General features: G+C 57.4%; 1 long non-coding RNA gene across 3 annotated transcripts; it reads right to left on the bottom strand.

The window, feature by feature from the left end:
• Positions 1 to 356: 356 nt before the first annotated feature.
• On the bottom strand, positions 357 to 12,468 carry LOC125965007 (uncharacterized). Of its 3 annotated transcripts, XR_007478427.1 has the most exons (4): positions 12,306 to 12,468; positions 9,705 to 9,795; positions 1,088 to 1,164; positions 357 to 416 (listed from the first exon to the last, which is right to left on the bottom strand). It is a non-coding gene; the product is annotated as an uncharacterized LOC125965007 (long non-coding RNA). The 3 variants fall into 3 exon arrangements; XR_007478426.1 differs by lacking the exon at positions 357 to 416 and having other exon boundaries at positions 834 to 1,164; XR_007478425.1 differs by lacking the exons at positions 357 to 416; positions 1,088 to 1,164; positions 9,705 to 9,795 and adding exons at positions 5,765 to 6,017; positions 8,536 to 8,626.
• Positions 12,469 to 12,683: the final 215 nt, after the last annotated feature.

Here is a 12,683-nt window from a genome sequence, read left to right as displayed (position 1 = left end):
CCCTAAACCGTCCCTGTCCCCTAACCCTAACCCTAGCCCGAACCCTAACCCTAACACTTCCGCGAAGCTTGACCCTCACCCTTCCCCTAATCCTAACCCGTACGCTAACACTAACCCGCGCCCTCACACCTACGCTCCCCCTAAAGCGTTATCGTCCCTTCACCTAGACCCTAAACTGTCACCGTCCCCTACAGCTAGCCCGAACCCTAACCCTAACTCTTCCGCGAAGCCTGACCCTCACCCGTCCCCTAACCCTAAACCGTATGCTAACACTAACCTGCGTCCTTACACGCACGCTCCCCCTAAAGCGTTGTCGTCCCCTCACCTGGACCCTAAAACGTCCCCGTCCCCTAAATCTAACCCTAGCCTGAACCCTAACCCTAACCCTTCCCCGAAGCCTGACCCTCACCCGTCCCCTAATCCTAACCCGTACGCTAACACTAACCGACGCCCTCACACGCACGCTCCCCCTAAAGCGTTGTCGTACCCTCACCTGGACCCTAAATCGAACCTGTCCCCTAACCCTAACCCTATCCCGAACCCTAAACCTAACCCTTCCCCGAAGCCTGACCCTCACCCGTTCCGTAATCCTAAACTATACACTAACATTAACCCGCGTCCTCACACGTACGCTCCCCCTAAAGCGTTGTCGTCCCCTCACCTGGCCTCTAAACCGACCCGTCCCCTAACTCTAACCCTAGCCCGGACCCTAACACTAACCCTTCCCCGAAGCCTGACCCTCACCCATCCCCTAATCCTAACCCGTACGCTAACACTAACCTGCGTCCTCAGAAGCACGCTCCCCCTAAAGCGTTGTCGTAGCCTCACCTGGACCCTAAAACGTCCCCGTCTCCTAACCCTAACCCTAGCCCGAACCCTAACCCTAACCCTTCCCAGAAGCCTGACCCTCACCCGTCCCCTAATCCTAACCCGTACGCTAACACTAACCCACGCCCTCACACGCACGCTCCCCCTAAAGCATTGTCGTACCCTCACCTGGAACCTAAACCGTCCCCGTCCCCTACCCCTAACCCTAGCCCGAACCCTAACCCTAACCCTTCCCCGAAGCCTGACCCTCACCCGTCACCTAATCCTAACCCGTACGCTAACACTAACCCGCGCCCTCACACGCACGCTCCCCCTAAAGCGTTGTCGTACCCTCACCTGGACCCTAAACCGTCCCTGTCCCCTAACACTAACCTTAGCCCGAACCCTAACCCTAACCCTTCCCCGAAGCCTGACCCTCACCCGTCCCCTAATCCTAAACTATACACTAACATTAACTCGCGTCCTCACACGTACGCTCCCCCTAAAGCGTTGTCGTCCCCTCACCTGGACTCTAAACCTACCCGTCTCCTAATCCTAACCCTAGCCCGAACCCTAACACTAACCCTTCCCCGAAGCCTGACCCTCACCCATCCCCTAATCCTAACCCGTACTCTAACACTAACCTGCGTCCTCAAACGCACGCTCCCCCTAAAGCGTTGTCGTCCCCTCACCTGGACCCTAAAATGTCCCCGTCCCCTAACCCTAACCCTAGCCCGAACCCTAAACCTAACACTTCCCAGAAGCCGGACCCTCACCCGTCCGCTAATCCTAACCCGTACGCTAACACTAACCCACGCCCTCACACGCACGCTCCCCCTAAGCGTTGTCGTACCCTCACCTGGACCCTAAACCGTCCCCGTCCCCTAACCCTAACCCTAGACCGAACCTTAACCCTAACCCTTACCCGAAGCCTGACCCTCACCCGTCCCCTAATCCTAATCTATACACTAACATTAACCCACACCCTCACACGTACGCTCCCCCTAAAGCATTGTGGTACCGTCTACTGGACCCTAAACCGACCCGCCTCCTAATCCTAACCCTAGCCCGAACCCTAACCCTAACCCTTCCTCGAAGCCTGACCCTCACCAGTCAGCTAATCCTAACACGTACGCTAACACAAACCCACGCCCTCACACGCACGCTCCCCCAAAAGCATTGTCGTACCCTCACCTGGAACCTAAACCGTCCCCGTCCCCTAACCTTAACCCTAGCCCGAACCCTAAACCTAACCCTTCCCCGAAGCCTGACCCTCACCCGTCCCCTAATCCTAACCCGTACGCTAACACTAACCCCCGCCCTCACACGTACGCTCCCCCTAATGTGTTGTCGTCCCCTCACCTGGACCCTAAACCATCCCTGTCCCCTAACTCTAACCCTAGCCCGAACCCTAACCCTAACACTTCCGTGAAGCCTGACACTCACCCATCCCCTAATCCTAACCTGTACGCTAACACTAACCCGCACCCTCACACGTACGCTCCCCCTAAAGCATTGTCGACCCTCACCCGGACCCTAAACCGTCCCCGTCCCCTAACCCTAACCCTAATCCGTCTCCTAACCCTAAGCCATCCCCGGAGCCTTACCCTCACCCTTACCCTAATCCTAACCCGTACGCTAACACTAACCCACGCCCTCACACGTACGCTCCCCCTAAAGCGTTGTCGTCCCCTCACCTGTACCCTAAACCGTCCCGGTCCCCTAACCCTAACCCTAGCCAGAACCCTAAGCTTAACCCTTCCCCGAAGCCTGACCCTCACCCGTCCCCTAATCCTAACCGGTATGCTAATACTAACCCCCGCCCTCACACGAACGCTCCCCCTAAAGCGTTGTCGTCCCCTCACCTGGACCCTATACCGTCCCCGTCCCCTAAACCTAGCCCGAACCCTAACCCTAACACTTCCGCGAAGCCTTACACTCACCCGTCCCTTAATCCTAACCCGTACGCTAACACTAATCCGCGCCTTCACACGTACGCTCCCCCTAAATCGTTGTCGTCCCCTCACCTGGACCATAAACCATCCCCGTCACCTAACCCTAACCATAGCCCGTCCCCTAACCCTAACCCTTCCCCGAAACCTGACCCTCACCTGTCTCCTAATCGTAACCCGTACGCTAACAATAACCCGCGCACTAACAATTACGCTCCCCCTAAAGCGTTGTCATCCCCTCACCTGGACCCTAAACCGTCCCCGTGCCCTAACCCTAACCCTAGCCGGAACCCTAACCCTAACTCTTCCCCGAAGCCTGACCCTCACCCGTCCCCTAATCCTAACTCGTACGCTAACACTAACCGAAGCCCTCACACGCACGCTCCTCCTAAAGCATTGTCGTACCCTCACCTGGAACCTAAACCGTCCCCGTCCCCTAACCCTAACCCTAGCCTGAACCCTAACCCTAACCCTTCCCCGAAGCCTGACCCTCACCCGTCCCCTAATCCTAACCCGTACGCTAACACTAACCAGCTCCCTCACACTCATGCTCCCCCTAAAGCGTTGTCGTACCCTCACCTGGACCCAAAATCGTCCCCGTCCCATAAACGTAACCCTAGCCCGAACCCTAACCCTAACCCTTCCCCGAAGCCTGACCCTCTACCATCCCCTAATCCTAACCCGTACGCTAACACTAACATGCGTCCTCACACGCACCTCCCCCTAAAGCGTTGTCGTCCCCACACCTGGACCCTAAAATGTCCCCGTCCCCTAACTCTAACCCTAGCCTGAACCCTAACCCTAACCCTTCCCCGAAGTCTGACCCTCACCCGTCCCCTAATCCTAACGCGTACGCTAACAGTAAACATCGCCCTCACACGCACGCTCCCCCTAAAGCGCTGTCGTACCCTCACCTGGACCCTAAACCGTCCCCGTCCCCTAACTCTATCCCTAGCCCTAACCCTAACTCTAACCCTTCCCCGAAGCCTGACCCTCACCCGTCCCATAATCCTCACCCGTACGCTAACACTAACCCGCGCCCTCGAACGTACGCTCCCCCTAAAGCGTTGTTGTACCCTCACCTGGACCCTAAACCGTCCCCGTCCCCTAACCCTAACCCTAGCCTGGAACCTAACCCTAACCCTTCCCAGAAGCCTGACCCTCACCCGTCCCTTAATCCTAACCCGTACGCTAACACTAACCCCCGCCCTCACATGAAAGCTCCCCCTAAAGCGTTGTCGTCCCCTCACCTGGACCCTAAACCGTCCCCGTCCCCTAACCCTAGCCCGAACCCTAACCCTAACACTTCCGCGAAGCCTGACACTCACCCGTCCCCTAATCCTAACCCGTACGCTAACCCTAACCCAGGCCTTCACACCTACGCTCCACTTAAAGCGTTGTCGTCCCCTCACTTGGACCATAAACCGTCCCCGTCCCCTAACGCTAACCCTAGCCCGTCCCCTAACCCTAACCCTTCCCCGAAGCCTGACCCTCACATGTCCCCTAATCCTAAACCGTACGCTAACAGTAACCCGCGCCCTCGCAATTACGATCCCCCTAAAGCCTTGTCATCCCCTCACCTGGACCCTAAACCGTCCCCATCCCCTAACTCTAACCCTAGCCCGAACCCTAACCCTAACACTTCCCCGAAGCCTGACCCTCACCCGTCCCCTAATCCTAACCCGTATGCTAACACTAACCCGCACCCTCACACGCACGCTGCCCCTAAAGCGTTGTTGTACCCTCACCTGGACCCTAAATCGAACCTGTCCTCTAACTCTAACCCTAGCCCGAACCCTAACCCTAACACTTCCCCGAAGCCGGACCCTCACCCGTCCGCTAATCCTAACCCGTACGCTAACACTAACCCGCTCCCTCACACGCACGCTCCCCTAAAGTGTTGTTGTACCCTCACCTGGACCCTAAATCGGCCCCGTCCCCTAACCCTAACCCTAGCCCGAACCCTAAGCTTAAAACTTCCCCGAAGCCTGACCCTCACCCGTCCCCTAATCCTAACCCGTACGCTAATACTAACCCCCGCCCTCACACGAACGCTCCCCCTAAAGCGTTGTCGTCCCCTCACCTGGACCCTAAACCGTCCCCGTCCCCTAAACCTAGCCCGAACCCTAAACCTAACACTTCCGCGAAGCCTTACACTCACCCATCCCTTAATCCTAACCCGTACGCTAACACTAATCCGCGCCTTCACACGTACGCTCCCCCTAAAGCGTTGTCGTCCCCTCACCTGGACCGTAAACCATCCCCGTCCCCTAACCCTAACCATAGCCCGTTCCCTAACACTAACCCTTCCCCGAAGCCTGACCCTCACCTGTCTCCTAATCGTAACCCGTACGCTAACAATAACCCGCGCCCTAACAATTACGCTCCCCCTAAAGCGTTGTCATCCCCTCACCTGGACCCTAAACCGTCCCCGTGCCCTAACCCTAACCCTAGCCGGAACCCTAACCCTAATCCTAACCCTTCACCGAAGCCTGACCCTCACCCGTCCCCTAATCCTAACGCGTACGCTAACACTAACCCGCGCCCTCACACGTACGCTCCCCCTAAATCGTTGTTGTACCCTCACCTGGACCCTAAACCGTCCCCGTCCCCTAACCTAACCCTAGCCCGAACCCTAACCCTAACCCTTCCCAGAAGCCTGACCCTCAACCGTCCCCTAATCCTAACCCGTACGCTAACACTAACCGAAGCCCTCACATGCACGCTCCTCCTAAAGCATTTTCGTACCCTCACCTGGAACCTAAACCGTCCCCGTCCCCTAACCCTAACCCTAGGCCGAACCCTAAACCTAACCCTTCCCCGAAGCCGGACACTCACCCGTCTGCTAATCCTAACCCGTACGCTAACACTAACCCGTGCCTTCCCACGCACGCTCCCCCTAAAGTGTTGTCGTACCCTCACCTGGACCCTAAACCGTCCCTGTCCCCTAACCTTAACCCTAGCCTGAACCCTAACCCTAACCCTTCCCCGAAGCCTGACCCTCACCCGTCCCCTAATCCTAACGCTTACGCTAACAGTAACCCGCGCCCTCACACGTATGCTCCCCCTAAAGCTTTGTCGTACCCTCACCTGGACCCTAAACCGTCCCCGTCCCCTAACCCTAACCCTACCCCGAACCCTAACCCTAACCCTTCCCCGAAGCTTGACCCTCACCCGTCCCCTAATCCTAACCCGTACGCTAACACTAACCCGCGCCCTCACACGCACGCTCCCCCTAAAGTGTTGTCGTACCCTCACCTGGACCCTAAATCGGCCCCCTCCCCTAACCCTAACCCTGCCCTAAACCTAACCCTAACCCTTCCCCGAAGCATGACCCTCACCCATCCCCTAATCCTAACCCGTACGCTAACACTAACCTTCGTCCTCAAACGCACGCTCCCCCTAAAGCGTTGTCGTCCCCTCACCTGGACCCTAAAACGTCCCCGTCCCCTAAGCGTAACCCTAGCCCGAACCCTAAACCTAACCCTTCCCCGAAGCCGGACCCTCACCCGTCCGCTAATCCTAACCCGTACGCTAACACTAACCCACGCCCTCACACACACACTCCCCCTAAAGTGTTGTCGTACCCTCACCTGGACCCTAAATCGTCCCCATCCCCTAACCCTAACCCTAGGCCGAACCCTAACCCTAACCCTTCCCCAAAGCATGACCCTCACCTGTCCCCTAATCCTAACCCGTACGCTAACACTAACCCGCGCCCTCACACACACACTCCCCCTAAAGCGTTGTCGTACCCTCACCTGGACCCTAAACTGTCCCCGTCCCCTAACCCTAACCTTAGCCCGAACCCTAACCCTAACCCTTCCCCGAAGCCTGACCCACACCCGTCCCCTAATCCTAAACTATACACTAACATTAACCCACACCCTCACACGTACGCTCCCCCTAAAGCGTTGTTGTACCCTCACCTGGACCCTAAAGCGTCCCAGTACCCTAACCCTAACCCTAGCCCGAACCCTAACCCTAACCCTTCTCCGAAGCCTGACCCTCACCCGTCCCCTAATCCTAACCCGTACGCTAACACTAACCAGCTCCCTCACACGCATGCTCCCCCTAAAGCGTTGTCGTACCCTCACCTGGACCCTAAATCGTCCCCGTCCCCTAACCGTAACCCTAGCCCGAACCCTAACCCTAACCCTTCCCCGAAGCCTGACCCTCTACCATCCCCTAATCCTAACCCGTACGCTAACACTAACCCGCGCCCTCACACGCACGCTCCCCCTAAAGCGTTGTCGTCCCCACACCTGGACCCTAAAACGTCCCCGTCCCCTAACTCTAACCCTAGCCTGAACCCTAACCCTAACCCTTCCCCGAAGCCTGACCCTCACCCGTCCCCTAATCCTAACGCGTACGCTAACACTAACCCACGCCTTCACACGTACGCTCCCCCTAAATCGTTGTCGTCCCCTCACCTGCACCCTAAACCGTCCCCGTCACCTAACCCTAACCCTAGCCCGAACCCTAACCCTAAGAGTTCCCCGAAGACTGACCCTCACCCGTCCCCTAATCATAACCTGTACGCTAACACTAACCCGCGCCCTCACACGTACGCTCCCCCTAAAGCATTGTCGTACCCTGATCTGGACCCTAAACCGTCCCCGTCCCCTAACCCTATCCCTAGCCCAAACCCTAAGCCTAACCCTTCCCTGAAGCCTGACCCTCACCTGTCCCCTAATCCTAACCCGTACGCTAACACTAACCCGCGCCCTCACACGTACGCTCCCCCTAAAGCGTTGTTGAACCCTCACCTGGACCCTAAACCGTCCCCGTCCCCTAATCCTAACCCTAGCACGAACCCTAACCCTAACCCTTCCCCGAAGCCTGACCCTCACCCGTCCCCTAATCCTAACCCGTACGCTAACACTAACCCGCGCCCGCACACGTACGCTCCCCCTAAAGCATTGTCGTACCCTCACCTGGACCCTAAACCGTCCCCGTCCCCTAACCCTAACCCTAGCCCGAACCCTAACCCTAACCCTTCCCAGAATCCTGACGCTCACCCGTCCCCTAATCTTAACCCGTACACTAACACTAACCCACGCCCTCACACGCACGCTCCCCCTAAAGCATTGTCGTACACTCACCTGGAACCTAAACCGTCCCCGTCCCCTAACCCTAACCCTAGCCCGAACCCTAACCCTAACCCTTCTCCGAAGCCTGACCCTCACCCATCCCCAAATCCTAACCCGTACGCTAACACTAACCCGCGCCCTCACACGCACGCTCCCCCTAAAGCGTTGTCGTCCCCTCACCTGGACCCTAAACCGACCCGTCTCCTAATCCTAACCCTAGCCCGAACCCTAACCCTAACCCTTCCCCGAAGCATGACCCTCAGCCGTCCCCTAATCCTAACCCGTATGCTAACACTAACCCACGCCCTCACACGCATGCTCCCCCTAAAGCGTTGTCGTACCCTCACCTGGACCCTAAACCGTCCCCATCCCCTAACACTTACCTTAGCCCGAACCCTAACCCTAACCCTTCCCCGAAGCCTGACACTCACCCGTCCCCTAATCCTAAACCGTACACTAACACTAACCCGTGCCCTCGCACGCACGCTCCACCTAAAGTGTTGTCGTACCGTCACCTGGACCGTAAACCGTCCCCGTCCCCTAATCTTAACCCTAGCCTGAACCCTAACCCTAACACTTCCCCGAAGCCTGACCCTCACCCGTCCCCTAATCCTAATCCGTACGCTAACACTAACCCGCTCCCTCACACGCACGCTCCCCATAAAGCGTTGTCGTCCGCTCACCTGGACCCTAAACCGTCCCCATCCCCTAACCCTAACCCTAGCCCGAACCCTAAACCTAACCCTTCCCCGAAGCCTGACCCTCACCCGTCCCCTAATCCTAAACTATACACTAACATTAACCCGCGTCCTCACACGGACGCTCCCCCTAAAGCGTTGTCGTCCCCTCACCTGGAACCTAAACCGACCCGTCTCCTAATCCTAACCCTAGCCCGAACCCTAACCCTAACCCTTCCCCGAGGCCTGACCCTCACCCGTCCCCTTATCCAAACCCGTACGCTAACACTAACCTGCGTCCTCACACGCACGCTCCCCCTAAAGCGTTGTCGTCCCATCACCTGGACCCTAAAACTTCCCCGTCCCCTAACCCTAACCCTAGCCCGAACCCTAACCCTAACCCTTCCCCAAAGCCTGACCCTCACCCGTACCCTAATCCTAATCCGTACGCTAACACTAACCCGTGCCCTCCCACGCAAGCTCCCCCTAAAGCGTTGTCGTCCCCTCACCTGGACCCTAAACCCTCCCCGTCCCCTAACCCTAACCCTACCCCAAACCCTAACCCTAACCCTTCCCAGAAGCCTGACCCTCACCCGTCCCCTAATCCTAACCCGTACGCTAACACTAACCCAAGCCCTCACACGTACGCTCCCCCTAAAGCGTTGTCGTTCCCTCACCTGGACCCTAAACCGTCCCCGTCCCCTAACCCTAAGCCTAGCCCGAACCCTAACCCTAACACTTCCCCGAAGCCTGAGCCTCACCCGTCCCCTAATCCTAACTTGTACGCTAACACTAACCCCCGCCCTCACATGAACGCTGTCCCTAAGGCGTTGTCGTCCCCTCACCTGGACCCTAAACCGTCCCCGTCCCGTAACCCTAGCCCGAACCCTAACCCTAACACTTCCCCGAAGCCTGAGCCTCACCCGTCCCCTAATCCTAACCCGTACGCTAACACTAACCCACGCCTTCACACGTACGCTCCCCCTAAAGCGTTGTCGTCCCCTCACCTGCACCCTAAACCGTCCCCGTCACCTAACCCTAACCCTAGCCCGAACCCTAACCCTAACACTTCCCTAAAGCCTGACCCTCACCTGTCCCCTAATCCTAACCCGTACGCTAACACTAACCCGCGCCCTCACACGTACGCTCCCCCTAAAGCGTTGTTGGACCCTCACCTGGACCCTAAACCGTCCCCGTCCCCTAACCCTAACCCTAGCCCGAACCCTAACCCTGACCCTTCCCCGAAGCCTGACCCTCACCCGTCCCCTAATCCTAACCCGTACGCTAACACTAACCCATGCCCGCACACGTACGCTCCCCCTAAAGCGTTGTCGTACCCTCACTTGGACCCTAAACCGTCCCCGTCCCCTAACCCTAACCCTAGCCCGAACCCTAACCCTAACCCTTCCCAGAATCCTGACGCTCACCCGTCCCCTAATCTTAACCCGAACACTAACACTAACCCACGCCCTCACACGCACGCTCCCCCTAAAGCATTGTCGTACCCTCACCTGGAAACTAAACCGTCCACGTCCCCTAACCATAACACTAGCCCGAACCCTAACCCTAAACCTTCTCCGAAGCCTGACCCTCACCCATCCCCTAATCCTAACCCGTACGCTAACACTAACCCGCGCCCTCACACGCACGCTCCCCCTAAAGCGTTGTCGTACCCTCACCTGGACCCTAAACCGACCCGTCTCCTAATCCTAACCCTAGCCCGAACCCTAACCCTAACCCTTCCCCAAAGCATGACCCTCAGCCGTCCCCTAATCCTAACCCGTATGCTAACACTAACCCACGCCCTCACACGCATGATCCCCCTAAAGCGTTGTCGTACCCTCACCTGGACCCTAAATCGTCCCCGTCCCCTAACACTTACCTTAGCCCGAACCCTAACCCTAACCCTTCCCCGAAGCCTGACACTTACCCGTCCCCTAATCCTAAACCGTACACTGACACTAACCCGTGCCCTCGCACGCACGCTCTACCTAAAGTGTTGTCGTACCGTCACCTGGACCGTAAACCGTCCCCGTCCCCTAATCTTAACCCTAGCCTGAACCCTAACCCTAACACTTCCCCGAAGCCTGACCCTCACCCGTCCCCTAATCCTAATCCGTACGCTAACACTAACCCTCTCCCTCACACGCACGCTCCCCATAAAGCGTTGTCGTACCCTCACCTGGACCCTAAACCGTCCCCGTCCCCTAACCCTAACCCTAGCCCGAACCCTAATCCTAACACTTCCCCGAAGCCTGACCCTCACCCGTCCCCTAATCCTAAACTGTACACTAACATTAACCCACAGCCTCACACGTACTCTCCCCCTAAAGCGTTGTCGTGCCCTCACCTGGACCCTAAACCGACCCGATTCCTAATCCTAACCCTACCCGAACTCTAACCCTAACACTTCCCCGAAGTCTGACCCTCACCCGTCCCCTAATCCTAACCCGTACGCAAACACTAACCCACGCCCTCACACGCACCCTCCCCCTAAAGCATTGTCGTACCCTCACCTGGAACCTAAACCGTCCCCGTCCCCTAACCTTAACCCTAGCCCGAACCCTAAACCTGACATTTCCCCGAAGCCTGACCCTCACCCGTCCCCTAATCCTAACCCGTACGCTAACACTAACCCTCGCCCTCACACGTACGCTCCCCCTAAAATGTTGTCGTCCCCTCACCTGGACCCTAAACCGTCCCTGTCCCCTAACCCTAACCCTAGCCCGAACCCTAACCCTAACACTTCCGCGAAGCTTGACCCTCACCCTTCCCCTAATCCTAACCCGTACGCTAACACTAACCCGCGCCCTCACACCTACGCTCCCCCTAAAGCGTTATCGTCCCTTCACCTAGACCCTAAACTGTCACCGTCCCCTACAGCTAGCCCGAACCCTAACCCTAACTCTTCCGCGAAGCCTGACCCTCACCCGTCCCCTAACCCTAAACCGTATGCTAACACTAACCTGCGTCCTTACACGCACGCTCCCCCTAAAGCGTTGTCGTCCCCTCACCTGGACCCTAAAACGTCCCCGTCCCCTAAATCTAACCCTAGCCTGAACCCTAACCCTAACCCTTCCCCGAAGCCTGACCCTCACCCGTCCCCTAATCCTAACCCGTACGCTAACACTAACCCACGCCCTCACACGCACGCTCCCCCTAAAGCGTTGTCGTACCCTCACCTGGACCCTAAATCGAACCTGTCCCCTAACCCTAACCCTATCCCGAACCCTAAACCTAACCCTTCCCCGAAGCCTGACCCTCACCCGTTCCGTAATCCTAAACTATACACTAACATTAACCCGCGTCCTCACACGTACGCTCCCCCTAAAGCGTTGTCGTCCCCTCACCTGGCCTCTAAACCGACCCGTCCCCTAACTCTAACCCTAGCCCGGACCCTAACACTAACCCTTCCCCGAAGCCTGACCCTCACCCATCCCCTAATCCTAACCCGTACGCTAACACTAACCTGCGTCCTCAGAAGCACGCTCCCCCTAAAGCGTTGTCGTAGCCTCACCTGGACCCTAAAACGTCCCCGTCTCCTAACCCTAACCCTAGCCCGAACCCTAACCCTAACCCTTCCCAGAAGCCTGACCCTCACCCGTCCCCTAATCCTAACCCGTACGCTAACACTAACCCACGCCCTCACACGCACGCTCCCCCTAAAGCATTGTCGTACCCTCACCTGGAACCTAAACCGTCCCCGTCCCCTACCCCTAACCCTAGCCCGAACCCTAACCCTAACCCTTCCCCGAAGCCTGACCCTCACCCGTCACCTAATCCTAACCCGTACGCTAACACTAACCCGCGCCCTCACACGCACGCTCCCCCTAAAGCGTTGTCGTACCCTCACCTGGACCCTAAACCGTCCCTGTCCCCTAACACTAACCTTAGCCCGAACCCTAACCCTAACCCTTCCCCGAAGCCTGACCCTCACCCGTCCCCTAATCCTAAACTATACACTAACATTAACTCGCGTCCTCACACGTACGCTCCCCCTAAAGCGTTGTCGTCCCCTCACCTGGACTCTAAACCTACCCGTCTCCTAATCCTAACCCTAGCCCGAACCCTAACACTAACCCTTCCCCGAAGCCTGACCCTCACCCATCCCCTAATCCTAACCCGTACTCTAACACTAACCTGCGTCCTCAAAC

The sequence above is a fragment of the Orcinus orca genome, chromosome 7 (assembly GCF_937001465.1).
Source record: "Orcinus orca chromosome 7, mOrcOrc1.1, whole genome shotgun sequence".
NCBI classification, from domain to species: Eukaryota; Metazoa; Chordata; class Mammalia; order Artiodactyla; family Delphinidae; genus Orcinus; species Orcinus orca.
The sequence above is the reverse complement of the archived record's forward strand: the minus strand, read 5'-3'. Positions and strand labels throughout refer to the sequence as shown.